This window comes from Marmota monax, unplaced genomic scaffold, assembly GCF_021218885.2.
Source record: "Marmota monax isolate L192 unplaced genomic scaffold, Marmota_monax_Labrador192_F-V1.1 WCK01_AAM20220418_F8-fsc00068, whole genome shotgun sequence".
Classification (NCBI taxonomy): domain Eukaryota; kingdom Metazoa; phylum Chordata; class Mammalia; order Rodentia; family Sciuridae; genus Marmota; species Marmota monax.
In genome coordinates this window covers 7621920-7634542 of record NW_026692352.1, presented here as the reverse complement: position 1 = coordinate 7634542, position 12623 = coordinate 7621920, and the positions used below count along the sequence as shown (strand labels likewise).

Here is a 12623-nt window from a genome sequence, read left to right as displayed (position 1 = left end):
TTTTGTTCTATGTTCCAGGCTTAGTAGATATGGGGAGAATTCTTCTATGTCTTTAAGTGATGGTTTCTGGGGATGCAGGGAACAGGAAATACTTCAGAAGCCTCTTGGGTCTCATTTATCTATTAGCAATATTTCTAAGTTAGTAACATCATCGTTCCTGTTTCTACAAACAACCAGATGCTTTAATGAAGGATGGAAGCACCAGGGGGTTTCTTTGCCATTGGTACTACCTGGTGAAATTGTCCTAGCAAGTCTGAGTATTTTGACTTTTACATATAGAGAAAATTAGAGAACTGCCTCCAGCATTTAATATTTTAAAAATCTCTTTAACATTCATTTCCAAGTAATTCATCTCAAAGGAGTAGTGTGATGAGGTGGGAAATTGACTAGCTTTGAAATCAGTACATCTGGATTTGGGTTCCAGTTTTGCATTGACTGGGTGATTCTGGATCATAGTCTCTCTTTGGACTCTAGTTTCCTTAAGCAAAACATGGGAGTGTTACACTAGAGTCTCAGGGTTTTGAAGTAGAACATCACAGGCTACTGGAGTAAGTTTGGGAAGTGGGAAGAGGCTGAGGAAGTGAACTTACCCACCTCAATTTTAACCAGAGCAACTCTACTTTTTATCTGTTTAAATATTAGTGTTATTTTAAGATTTTTTTGGAAATAGATTTTGAGGCTCTACAAAAATCTTGGAAATGGCTTGATTGATCTAGTGATTTAAAGTCTTAAAGGATTTCTCAGTAGAAATAAAGGGGTCATTTTTTTTCTGATGCCACTGGACCAGGTTAATGGGGGTAACCTACGTAGTGTGGGAATACTTCTTTTTTACATTTCTACAGCTGGAGTAGCAGAGTGGTGGACCTAGATGTCTCCTAAGAAATCTAGGCTTTTCCCACTCATCCCCTAAAAAAATTATAAAAAATTATACATTTATATAGGTGTATATATATTATATGTCTCTATGTGTATATATATATAATTTAAACAGTGTTGGCTGAGGTGGGCTTTAGTCACTAATGGCTGTATCTCCTGTCCCTAAAGTAGTATAACATCTTCAGGAACCAAGATCTAGGTCCAATAGGTCCAGAAAGACCTTCCTTGGAAAGACTAAAATCATAGAACAAGCCTGCTGGAGAAGAGTGGGCTGAATGGGTCCTCAGTGGGTAAGAAGGGCTGGTCTTCTAAGTTGGCATCTGCTTCCTTGGATTATTTAGATGTGAACATACTTTTTTTTTTTTTTTTTTGACCTTTATGTACCCAGGTCTGTCTGTCTTTTGGAGAATAAACTAGTAAAGCTGGTAGAGGTGGGAGAAATTTAGATGAATTTTTCTTTTAGGAGATTAGAAGATCTCGTTTTTCAGTGAATCCAGTGCTTACTGTATTTTGAAATGAGGCATAGAAGGAACTTACTTCAACACCGTAAAGACTATTTACAACAAATCCAAAGCTAACATCATAGTGAATGAAGAAATCTGAAAGCATTTCCTTTAAAATCTGGAATGTCAGAGAAGCCAAGAATGTTTACTCTTATCATTTCTATTCAGTGTAATACCAAAAATTCTAGCCAGAAAATTAGGCAAGAGAAGGAAATAAAAGGGATAAACATAGGAAAGCAAGAAGTCAAATTATTACTGTTTGTGGATGATATGATTCTATACTTAGAAAATCAAAAAAGTTCCACCAAATGACTGCTAGAACTAATAAATTCAGCAAAGTAGCAAGTTACAAAATCAATACACAAAAAAGTCAACAGTTTCCCCTTATACCAATAATGAATGTGCTAAGAAAGAAATTAGGAAAACAATTCCATTCATAATAACTTCAAATAAAATGAAATACTTAGAAATAAATTGAACCAAGGAGGGAAAAAACCTGTATAGTGAACACTGAAAAAGACACAAGAAGATGGAAAGAAAAACCTCCCATGTTCATGGATAGGCAGAATTAATATTCTTAAAATGGCCATATTACCAAAAGTGATATACAGTTTCAGTACAATCCCCATCAAAATACAAATGATATTTTTCACAGAACTAGAAAAAACAGTTCTAAAAGTTATCTGAAAGACTAAAAGACCCAGAATAACAAAAGAAATTATTATAAGTCGTCCTTGCTTAGCATCTGGGTGGCCATCCTAATTAACAGCCTTAACAGCGCCATTTTTCTTCCCAAGGGTGTATTACCACTTCTTCAAAACAGCCCCACTGTTAACCGCATTCTTTCCACTCAAGGGAGTACCAACCTCACCCTTAATCACCCATATTTGGACCAACCTGGCTCTACCCTGAGCCTCCCCCATAAAAGCCCCAGAATTCCAGCCTGAGTTGCCTCTCTCCACTATGGAGGGATGTGCCTTTATTTGTCAGCTCTGACAAATAAACTGTCTTGTGTATCTCTGCCTAGTCTCTTTCATTTCTCGCTCGCCTGTTTCCGTTTTCTCACTTTCCTTTCAATTATAAGTCAAAAAAGCAATGCTGGAGGCATCTCAATACCTGACTTCAAATTATACTATAGAACTCTAGTAACAAACACTGCATGTATTGGAGTAAAAACATACACATAGACCAAAGGTACATAATAGAAAACAAAGAGACAAACCCACACAGATACAGTTATCTGATCATTGACAAAGATGCTAAAAACATAAATTGGAGAAAAAAAATTTTAAACAAATGATGCTGAGAAAACTGATTACCCATGTGCAGAACAATGAGTCTAGACCCTTATCTCTCACCTTTCACAAAAGTCAACTCAAAATGGATTAAAAACCTAGGAAATAGACCAGAAACTATACAACTTCTAGAAGAAAATGTAGGCTCAGTTCTCTAATATAGATACAGGCAGCATCTTCCTCAATAGGACTCCTAAATCTCAGGAAATAGTACCAAAAATTAATAAATGCGATGACATGAAATTTAAAAACTTCTGCATGGTAAAAGAAAGAAGAATGTGAATAAAGAGCCTACAGAATGAGAGAGAAATCTTTGCTACTCTTCTGACATAGGATTAATATTCCCAATACATAAAGAACTAAAAACATGCATTACCAAAAAAAATAAAAAAACAACTAACCCAATCAATAAATGAGCATATGAATTAAACAGACACTTTTCAAAAGAAGAAATATAAATAGCCAACAAATATATGAAAAAATGTTCAAATCTTTTGTTGTTAGGGAAATGCATATCAAAACTACACTGAGATTTTATCTCCCCCCAGTTAGAATGACATTCATCAAAAATACAAATAATAATAAATGCTCGTGAGATATGGGGAAAATGGAATATTCATGCACTGTAAAGGAACATGCATGCACATTGTAAATTAATACAACCACTATGGAAATCAGTCTGGAGTTTCTTCAAAAATCTAGGAATGGAATGTACCACTTCTCAGTATTTATCCAAAAGACTTAAAGTCAGCATACTACATATAACAATATATTCATACTCATGTTTATTAGCACAATTCACAATAGCCAAATTATGAAACCAACCTAGGTGTCTGTCAGTGGTTGAATAAATAGAGAAAATGTGGTACATATACACCATGAAGTTTTATTTTGCCATAATGAAGGATGAAATTATGTTGTTTACAGGAAAGTGGATGGATTTTGACAATATTATGTTTGTGAAATATGCTAGACTCAGAAAGTTGAGCCTCATATGTTTTCTCTCCTTTATGTAAGCTAGAGAGAAAAAAGGAAAAGAAAGATGGGGGGTGGATCTTATAAAAATTGAAGGGAGATCAATAGAGTAGAGGAAAGGGACCAGAGGGAGGTAGAATGAGAGGAAAAGGGGAAATATTGGGGAGTGATATTGGCCAAATTATATTATTATATATTGTACATATTATGAATGGATAACAGTTAACCCCTCACCATTATGTACAATTATAATGCACCAATAAAAATATGGAAAAAAGCAAACAGGTATTTGCCAGTTGATTGAAGTTCATCTTTATTTTCTGTTTTCTTACTTTCCAGGCAAATATTCTATTTTTAATTAAAAGCCTAGAAATTTATGGTTTTCTCAAAAGAGGATTGGATTTAGAATCAGTTGATCTAAGTCAGGTTCCAGGTCCTCAACTGCCTGACCTTGGGCAAGCTTCTTAACCTTTCTGAGTTTGTTTTCTCATATGTAAAATAGGATTGCTCTGAAAGTTAAAGGAATAAGCATGTTAAATACTGCACTTAGTAAATGCTTACTAGGTTTCAGGTATTTATTATTTCTTTGTGTATCTTTGAGAATTTAGGGTTGATGCTAATTAAAATTTAAAAAATACCATTTTATATTAGAGTAATTCAATCAGAACTAGAAGAAATTTTGCAAATTTTGTCTGATATATTCATTTCACACTTTGAATTGGGACATTTTATAATTGGGTTCTTCAGCTTCAAAAAAAGCAGTGACTGGCTCATGGTCATTCAGTTTATAATACCTGATTCTCCAATGACAGAGGTGGCTTATACTAGTCTGGGTGCCTGGGAATGGATTAAATATCCATACTGGATTCCTAACTTTATGTTTTGGTAGCCATTAATCTGTGTGGTTACCTTGAGTTTAGATACTGTTGGGTAGAGCATTATCTTATACCTTCCATCTCTCCTTAGATGTTTTCCCTATATGGACCTGGGCACGTACTGTCAGGTATACCTAAAGATTCTTCCCATGACAATTTAACTTTTCCTTTCCTCTCCATAAATTAGAAAAAATCATGAAAAGAGAAGGCAGGTATAACATGATATCTCTGGGAGTGCATATCTTTATATTAAGGTGGAAATAGAAAGGAGGACGACAGCAGAATGGAAAGGACCAGAAAACTCCTTGAGTATTTTTTTTTCCCTCTCCAGAGCCTTCTTAGGGTTATTCTTTCTATTATTGTGTACCGAGAGAATTATAATTTCCCTTTAAGAGCTTTCAACATAGCCTTTACCCAATGTTTGAATTCCCTCTGTGAAGTTCCTACCAAATAGCTTACAACATCTGCTTGTATCCTTATATGATGGAAAACTTTTTACTACTAGAGGCAATTATTTTCATGGTTGAAAATTTTTTGGTTCTTTAAACTGAAAATGGCTACTCTGTGGCTTCCAGTTACATGAGGAAACCAAGGCTTAGACAGATGAAATTATGGATGTCAGGCCATTTGGTGTGTTATGGTTTGAATATGAGATATGCCCCTAAAGCTCCTGTGTTAATGTAGGAATCTTTAGAGGCAAAGTTGTTAGATTATGAAAACTGTAACTCCATTCTACTTTACATGCACTAACTGGGTGATAACTGTAGGCAGGTGGAGCGTTGCTGGAGGAGGTAGGTCACTGGGAGTGTACCCTGGATGGGTTCATTTTCCCCATGGCCTCTTATTCCCTTTCCCTCTCTCTCTCTCTGCTTCCTGTCTACCATGAACGGAGCAAAAGTCCTCCACTATGCCCTTCTACCATGATGTTCTACCTCACCTTGGACCCAGAGCAATGGAGTTGACCCACCATAGACTAAACCTCTGAAACTGTGAGCCAGCCTTTCCTCCTTTAAGGTATTTTGGTATTTCTTGTCAAGTATTTTGGTCACAGTGTTGAAAAGCTGACTAATACAGGGAGTAACTCTTCCATTTTGCCTCTAGCTAAGAGTCAGGCAAGATAGAGATCCGAAACTTAGTTCTAGAACCTTAAATTCATCTTTTGTGTCTTTGTGGGCAAATGGCTTTTTAAAAGATTATCTTTTTTCATGGACTTGCTAAATTTATCAGTAAAGAAATGTACTGGTCACCTTATTTGTTCTGGCCACTATTTAATGGATTAGTAACTGAATCTCAGAGAGATAACGCCATCTGATCAAGGTTACACATGGAGATTCTGTGATAGAACTGGATAGGACTCTGGTTTTCTGGTAGCAAGTCCTGGATGTTTTTGTATAGACGATTCTTCTAGAGTTACCAGGTTCTGAAACTGTGCATTTTAAGTGTCATGTAGCCTATGTGCCCTGAGATTTCAGTTGGAAGTGGCAGATTCTCTTAAAAATACATATGTTTCAGCCAAGTGTGGTGGGTACATGCCTGTAATCCCAGTGATTCAGGAGGGTGAGGCAGGAGAATTGCAAGTTCCAGGCTAGCTTCAGCAACTTAGCAAGGCCATAAGCAACTTGGTGAGACCCTGTCTCAAAATAAAAATTGTAAAGGGCTGGGGATATAGCACAGTGGTAAAGTGTCCCTGGATTCAATCCCCAGTACCAAAAAAAAAAAAAAAAAAAAAAAAAAGAAAGAAAGAAAAAAACCTCATAAATTTCAGTCTAAAATTGTCAAGCTGTAAGGTAAAGGGTTTCATCCACACACATTTATAGAGCACCTATAGAAGCTTAAAGACTTATTTTGGAGGTAGGTAAGTAAGTAAGATGCTGCATTCCGAATCCCTTCTTCCCACTGCCAAAATATGGAAAATCCCTACTTCAAGACATAACTCATAAATCTTCACTTTTATAAAGTTTCTTCATATCCCTCTTCATCTCCTTATCCTTTACTCCTTGTTATAATTTAGATATGAGGTGCCTCCCCAAACCTTGTGTGAGAGAATGCAAGAACATTCAGAGGTGCAATGATTGGGTATGGGAGCCTTAACCCAATCACTGAATTAATCCCCTAATGGGGATTTAATGAAAGCAGGTAAGGTATGGCTGGAGGAGGTAGACTTTGGGGGCATGTCTTTGGGGTATGTATTTTGTATCTGGCCAGTGAAGTCTCTTTCTGCTTTCTAATTATCATGACTTGAGCCGCTTTCCTCTACCACATTCTTCTGCCATGATATTCTGCCTCACATTGAGCCCCTAGGAATGGAGCCGGCTGCCTGTGCAGTGAGACTTCTGAAACTGTGAACCCCCAAATAAACTTTTCCTTATCTAATTGCTCTTGTCAGGTCTTTTGATAAAGCAGTGAAAAAGCTGACTAAAATACTCCTTATGGAAGTGTTCCTCAGTTTAGAAATTCCCATACTGCATTAGCAGTATGGTATGGTGAAAAAAATTTAGATAGTTGATTTAGACAGCAGACCTGGGCTGGTTCTTGGGTTAGATCAGACTGTTCAGTACCTAAAATTTTAGCTAGTGTTATTGTAATTATTATTATTTTAAAAAATATTTTGTAGTTGTAAATGGACAGAATGCTTTTATTTTGTTTGTTTATTTTTATGTGGTGCTGAGGATCGAACCCAGTGCCTCATGCATGCCAGGCAAGTGCTCTACAACTGAGCCACAGCCTCAGCCCTATTGTAATTATTTTTGTTACTCATGCCTTATCTTCCCTTTTGACCTGGGAGTTTCTCAAGTTGTTTTCAAACTGTAAGTCATACCCTTGAGTTGTGGATTTAAATTGTAGGTTGGACTGGCATTTTAAAAAAGTCAGATATAGGGCTTGGGGCTGGGGCTCAGAGGTAGCGCACTTGCCTGGCATGTGTGAGGTACTGGGTTCAATTCTCAGCACCATGTATAAATAAATAAAGGTCTATCAACAACTTAAAAAAATTAAAAGAAAAAGTCAATAGAATCCCCCAGAGAAAATGTCAGAATATATTGTATGTGGAAAGAGCAAGGATTATTTTGTGAAACTTTTGTTGTAGTTTTATGTTTATTGATTTTTCTGTGTGTGTGCCAGCACTTGGACACCTGTGTGTGCTAATTACCAATATAAAAATGCATTCTTATTGTAAGTTGGAGTCACAACAGTTTAAAAAACTATTTTAAGGAATAGACTGCCTGAGGGGCTGGGGATGTGGCTCAAGCGGTAACGCGCTCGCCTGGCAAGCGCGGGGTGCGGGGTTTGATCCTCAGCACCACATAAAATAAAATAAAGATGTTGTGTCCACCGAAAACTGAAAAATAAATATTAAAAAATATTCATTAAAAAAAATAGACTGCCTGATATTTACATCTTTTATTCTTAGTACCTAGTACAGGATCTAGAACAAATTTTCTGATGCTTGTGCAGCTAAGACTTGGTTATAAGACTGAAAGACAAGGCTGAATTTAATTGCTTAATATTAACATATGATACAGATAACAGGTATAAAATGTGTTAAAAGAAGGGAAAAATTATCTTTAAAAAAGTTGAGTATTGGGCTGGGGATGTGGCTCAAGCGGTAGCGTGCTCGGCTGGCATGCGTGGGGCGCTGGGTTGGATCCTCAGCACTACACAAAAATAAAATAAAGATGTTGTGTCCACCGAAAACTAAAAAAATAAATATTAAAAAATTCTCTCTCTCTCTCTGTCAAAAAAAAAAAAAAAGTTGAGTATTCAAGTACCTAAGTAATCTTTAGAAGGCCTTCCCAGTTCTAATTTAAACTGCTTATCACTAGCTTGATTTTGGTAAAATACTAATTTACCATTATTTGCTGAACATCCACATCTTTGGTCTGGCCTTTATTTCCATAATCTGGTCTCAATATATCCTTTTAGTATCATCTACCATAACTATAGAGACTCCATATCAGTTAAACTTATCTGCTTTCTAACTTTAACCACAACATTTCTTCCTTGATGTCCTTTGTTTTTGTTTTTTAAGATAGTCTTGTTATGTTACCCAGGCTGGTCTTGAACTCTTGGGCTCAGAAGTTCCTCCTGTCTTGGCCTGTGGAATAGCTGGGGCTTCAGATGTGTGCCATGATGCCTGTCTCCTTGAAGTCCTTGATTAGTCTATTATTTACTTTGTCTGGTGTCCTGTACCTAGCCACCACAAAGATAAGAAATGAGCAATATTGGGCTGGAGATGTGGCTCAAGTGGTAGTGCGCTCGCCTGGCGTGCGCGGGGTGCTGGGTTCGATCCTCAGCACCACATAAAAATAAAAAAAAAGATGTTGTGTCCACCGAAAACCAAAAAAAAAAAAAAAAAAAGATTCTCTCTCTCTCTCTTAAAAAAAAAAAAATGAGCAATATTGAAATCCTACCACCTGAGAGACTCACTTAACATTCCCACATCAAATGTGGCCTGATAATCCCCAGTAGAAAGTTCTATTTCCCTTTCCTGCAAGATGTTCGAGCTTCTCACCATAGGCAGAAAGAGCCAGGGCCAGTGACCTTCATATCTCTGTAACTTTGTTCACAGGGAAGACATATGATAAATTAATCAATATACAAATAAGGTTAAGATTTTGGATAACATTAAACTTTAGGAACTTGGGAGATGAGAAAAAACAAGTATATAAGAATCATGTGTTAGATGATATGTTATACATGAGGAAATGAGGAAATGTTGTAATGAGACTTCAATATTTAATTTAATATTTGAAATATTCCAGACCCTCAGTTCATGGGTTTTAGAAGCAGAGAGATTCTGACTGTATTACCATATAACAACTCTTGAAAGTCCATGCAGTATAAAAGGCTAAACTGTGGCTAAATACCTATACTTAAAAACAAACCTGTTTCCAATAAAATTAAAAACTTTTATTTGAAACAATAACAGAGGGCTGGGATTGTGGCTTAGCAGTAGAGTGCTCACATGGCATGTGTGAGGCACTGGGTTTGATCTTCAGCACCACATAAAAATAAATAAATAAAATAAAGGTATTATGTGTGCCTACAATCAAAAAATATTAAAACAACAACAACAGTTTAAGTAGTTAAGAGCTATATTCGTCCAGAAAAATAACCAGTATGATACCCCTTACCCTGTTTTTATCATGAATATTTGGTTCATACAATTATGAAGACTGAGCAGTTCCATGGTTTGCCATTTGCTAGCTGGAAAATCAGGAGAGCCAGTGATGTATTTTAGTCCAAGTCTGAAGACCTGGAGAAGAGCTGAGATGTCTCAGATCAAGCATACAGGCAGGAGCAAATTCAGTTCCTAAGCAGATGCCCACCTACACACAGTCTTCTGATTCAAATACTAATCTCATCCTGAAACACCCTCACAGACATACCCAGGAAAAAAAAAAGCAAAACAGTTTAATCTGGACAGCCTGTGGCCAGTCAGGCTGACACATGAAATTAACTATCACAGGAGTTTAGTTTCCTGATGTCTAAAAAATATGGGAATAAATTTTCAGCTCTGCTACTTGCGGTCTGAGTGACTTAAGGCAAGTTACCTAACTTCTCCAATCTCAACTTTTTCATCTCTAAAAAGGGAATAATAATTGCTTCAGAAGCTGTGAAGATTAAATGAGGTAAGATTACTACACTGACTGGCACTTAATGAATATTTGCTTAATAATTTCCTTTTCCAAGAAGTGGGCATTTGTCCTTGAAATACTGGTAAGAATTAAATGAGGGAAATATTTGAGATGTCCAATATGTGACTGGGAGCTCTATAAAGCCCATAGCGTCTTTTCTCTTATATATCCTTTCTCCAGTGTTTTTCTCACCAAGATACAGACATTTTTTTCTCTTTAAAGCCACTTCCTGGGGAGAAAGTCCAATGTAAGCTGTTACAACTTGCCTTTGGCCCCTCCCTGAGCTCGGTTCATTCCTGTAGGCTGGGAAAAGGAAGTTAATTCACATTGTCCAACTCAAGTTAAACTTCTCTGGCAGAACGCCTGCCTGCCTAACCTTGGGAGAGATTAGTAGCCGGGTAAGAAAGGGGACCCCTGGGCAAGGTAAGTAGGAAGGGCTTTCTGCCCAGACTGGAGCCCAGGAGGGCAGATCCTTGGGAAAGTAGGCAACTGGAAGTGTGGGGAAAGAAGTCAGCCCTGTATCTGACTTCTGATTTTGTTAGAAAGGAAATAGATATTGATTTTTTTAAACCTGAGGAGTGGTAGTGAGGAGGAGGAAAGGGAGAGAGGAGAGGAAATGCTTGCAAGGTAACTGAGATGTATCTTTGGGTAAACTAATGGAAGGAGCACCAGCCTAAAACTTGGCTTCCAGTCCTGGCTTTCCCACAAATAATTTAAATTATTTGTGCATTTGGAGTCTTGGTAAAGTAAGGGGAGAGCTAAAATGTTTATACCTGTTGAATAAAGTATAGAAAGAAACCCATATACTCTTAAGAGTTCAGAGGGATTCAGAAGATAGAAGTTCTGTTTGTTTAGTCTGTATTAGAGTTTCTCAGACTTTATAACTGTTGATATTTGGGTCTGTATAATTCTTTGTTGGGAGAATGTTGGGGATGTGAGACTGTCCTGTGCATTATAGAACTTTCAGTAGCATCCGTCTCCTATCCAATAGATGCCAATAGAATTCCCCATCCTCCCACAGTTGTGACAATCAAAAATGACTCTAGAAATTGCCAAATGTCTCCTGAGGACCAAAATTGATCTAGTTGAGAACCAGTGGCCTATATGCATATAAATTGTGGGGACAGTTAAAATATAAAACTAATGATAATATAATCTCATACTTACATAGCATATATTATAACATTGTTCTAAATCTTTAATTATAATAAGTCATTTAATCCCCATAATAATCCTATGAGTTAAATACTATTATTATCACTATTTACATAGGTGAGGAAATTGAGGGAAAGTTAGTTGAGTGAATTAATAGCAGCTAATGTCAGGGACTGTGCTAAGTACCTTACTTGCAAGTTGTCTGATTTAATACTTGTAGTCACTCTGTAAGATAGGTTCTAATGTTATCATGGTTTATAGGTAGGGAAACTGTTATGTACTTAACTGGCCCCTGAGAGTTTTTTTGTCTTCCTGATAAAACACTTTAGTTTTCAGAGCACTTTTTTCTATTTTATCCTCAGAACAATACTGTGAAGTAGGTAGTATTATTCCCATTTTATAGTTGAAGAAACTGAGACTCAGAGAGAAGGGAACTTGTGCTATAGATTGCATGGTAACTGATGGTATACATTCTGTGTTTATTTGTGGTTGACAATGATGTTTTCAGCTGTACCAAGTAGCAGGTAGTCAGGTGACATAATGAAAAGGAAACACTGACTCCTGATTGTGATGGAGGGAGAGGTGAGAGAAGCTACTTCTGCTTTGTATCCTGGGATTTGTTGGTAAGGGTTTCTTCTGCATATGTACTCTCCTGCCCACGTCTTACTTCCTGATGTGGAAGTCCTTTGCACTGATGGTGTAAAAAGTTCAAATTATGTTATGGGCTTGTTCATTTACTTAATATCTGAGTTCTGCAGTATTCTGTCCTGTAAGCTCCATAAGCATAGGGACTCTGTTTTGTTCATCACAGTATTCCTGCACAGTGCCTGTATCCAGTAGTTACTTTATTTGTAGATATTCTGAATTAATAGGCAATGTTGTTTTGTCTCTGAATTAAGTGAGAAGAGACTGATGTATTCAAGATTATACAGCAATTTGGTTGTAGTTTTGGGACTAGTTTTGATCTACATCCCTATCCCTTTTGATTTTTTATTTTGAGACAGGGTCTCACCAAGTTGCTAAGTTTCTGAGGCTGGCCTTGAACTTGCAGTCCTCCTGTCTCAGTTTCCCAAGTCCCTGGGATTACACCACATTCAGCTTTACTTTTTATTTCTATAGATTTAATTTGCCTACCTTGGACATTTCCTAAAAATGAAATCATGTGATATGTAATCTTTTCCATATTGTTCTTTTCCCTTAGCATAATATGTTTAAGACATACCCATATTTTAACATGTATTTTTTGTTACTAAACAATATTTGGCTTTTTTTTGCTGATTAATATTCCATTGTATGGAATCCTGCTTA

The 12623-nt window shown here is 36.7% G+C and overlaps 1 protein-coding gene across 3 annotated transcripts in view; it reads left to right on the top strand.

The window, feature by feature from the left end:
• The window catches only part of Pak1 (p21 (RAC1) activated kinase 1), a 148868-nt gene that overhangs the window by 39723 nt on the left and 96522 nt on the right, over window positions 1-12623 (top strand). The window contains exon 1 of one of the 3 annotated variants that reach the window (XM_046442049.2): window positions 10567-10583. The exons of the other annotated variants lie outside the window; for them this stretch is intronic. The gene's annotated coding sequence lies outside the window, so the exon portion shown is untranslated. Of the gene's footprint in view, window positions 1-10566; window positions 10584-12623 lie in introns of those variants that run through there. 3 annotated transcript variants of the gene reach the window in all.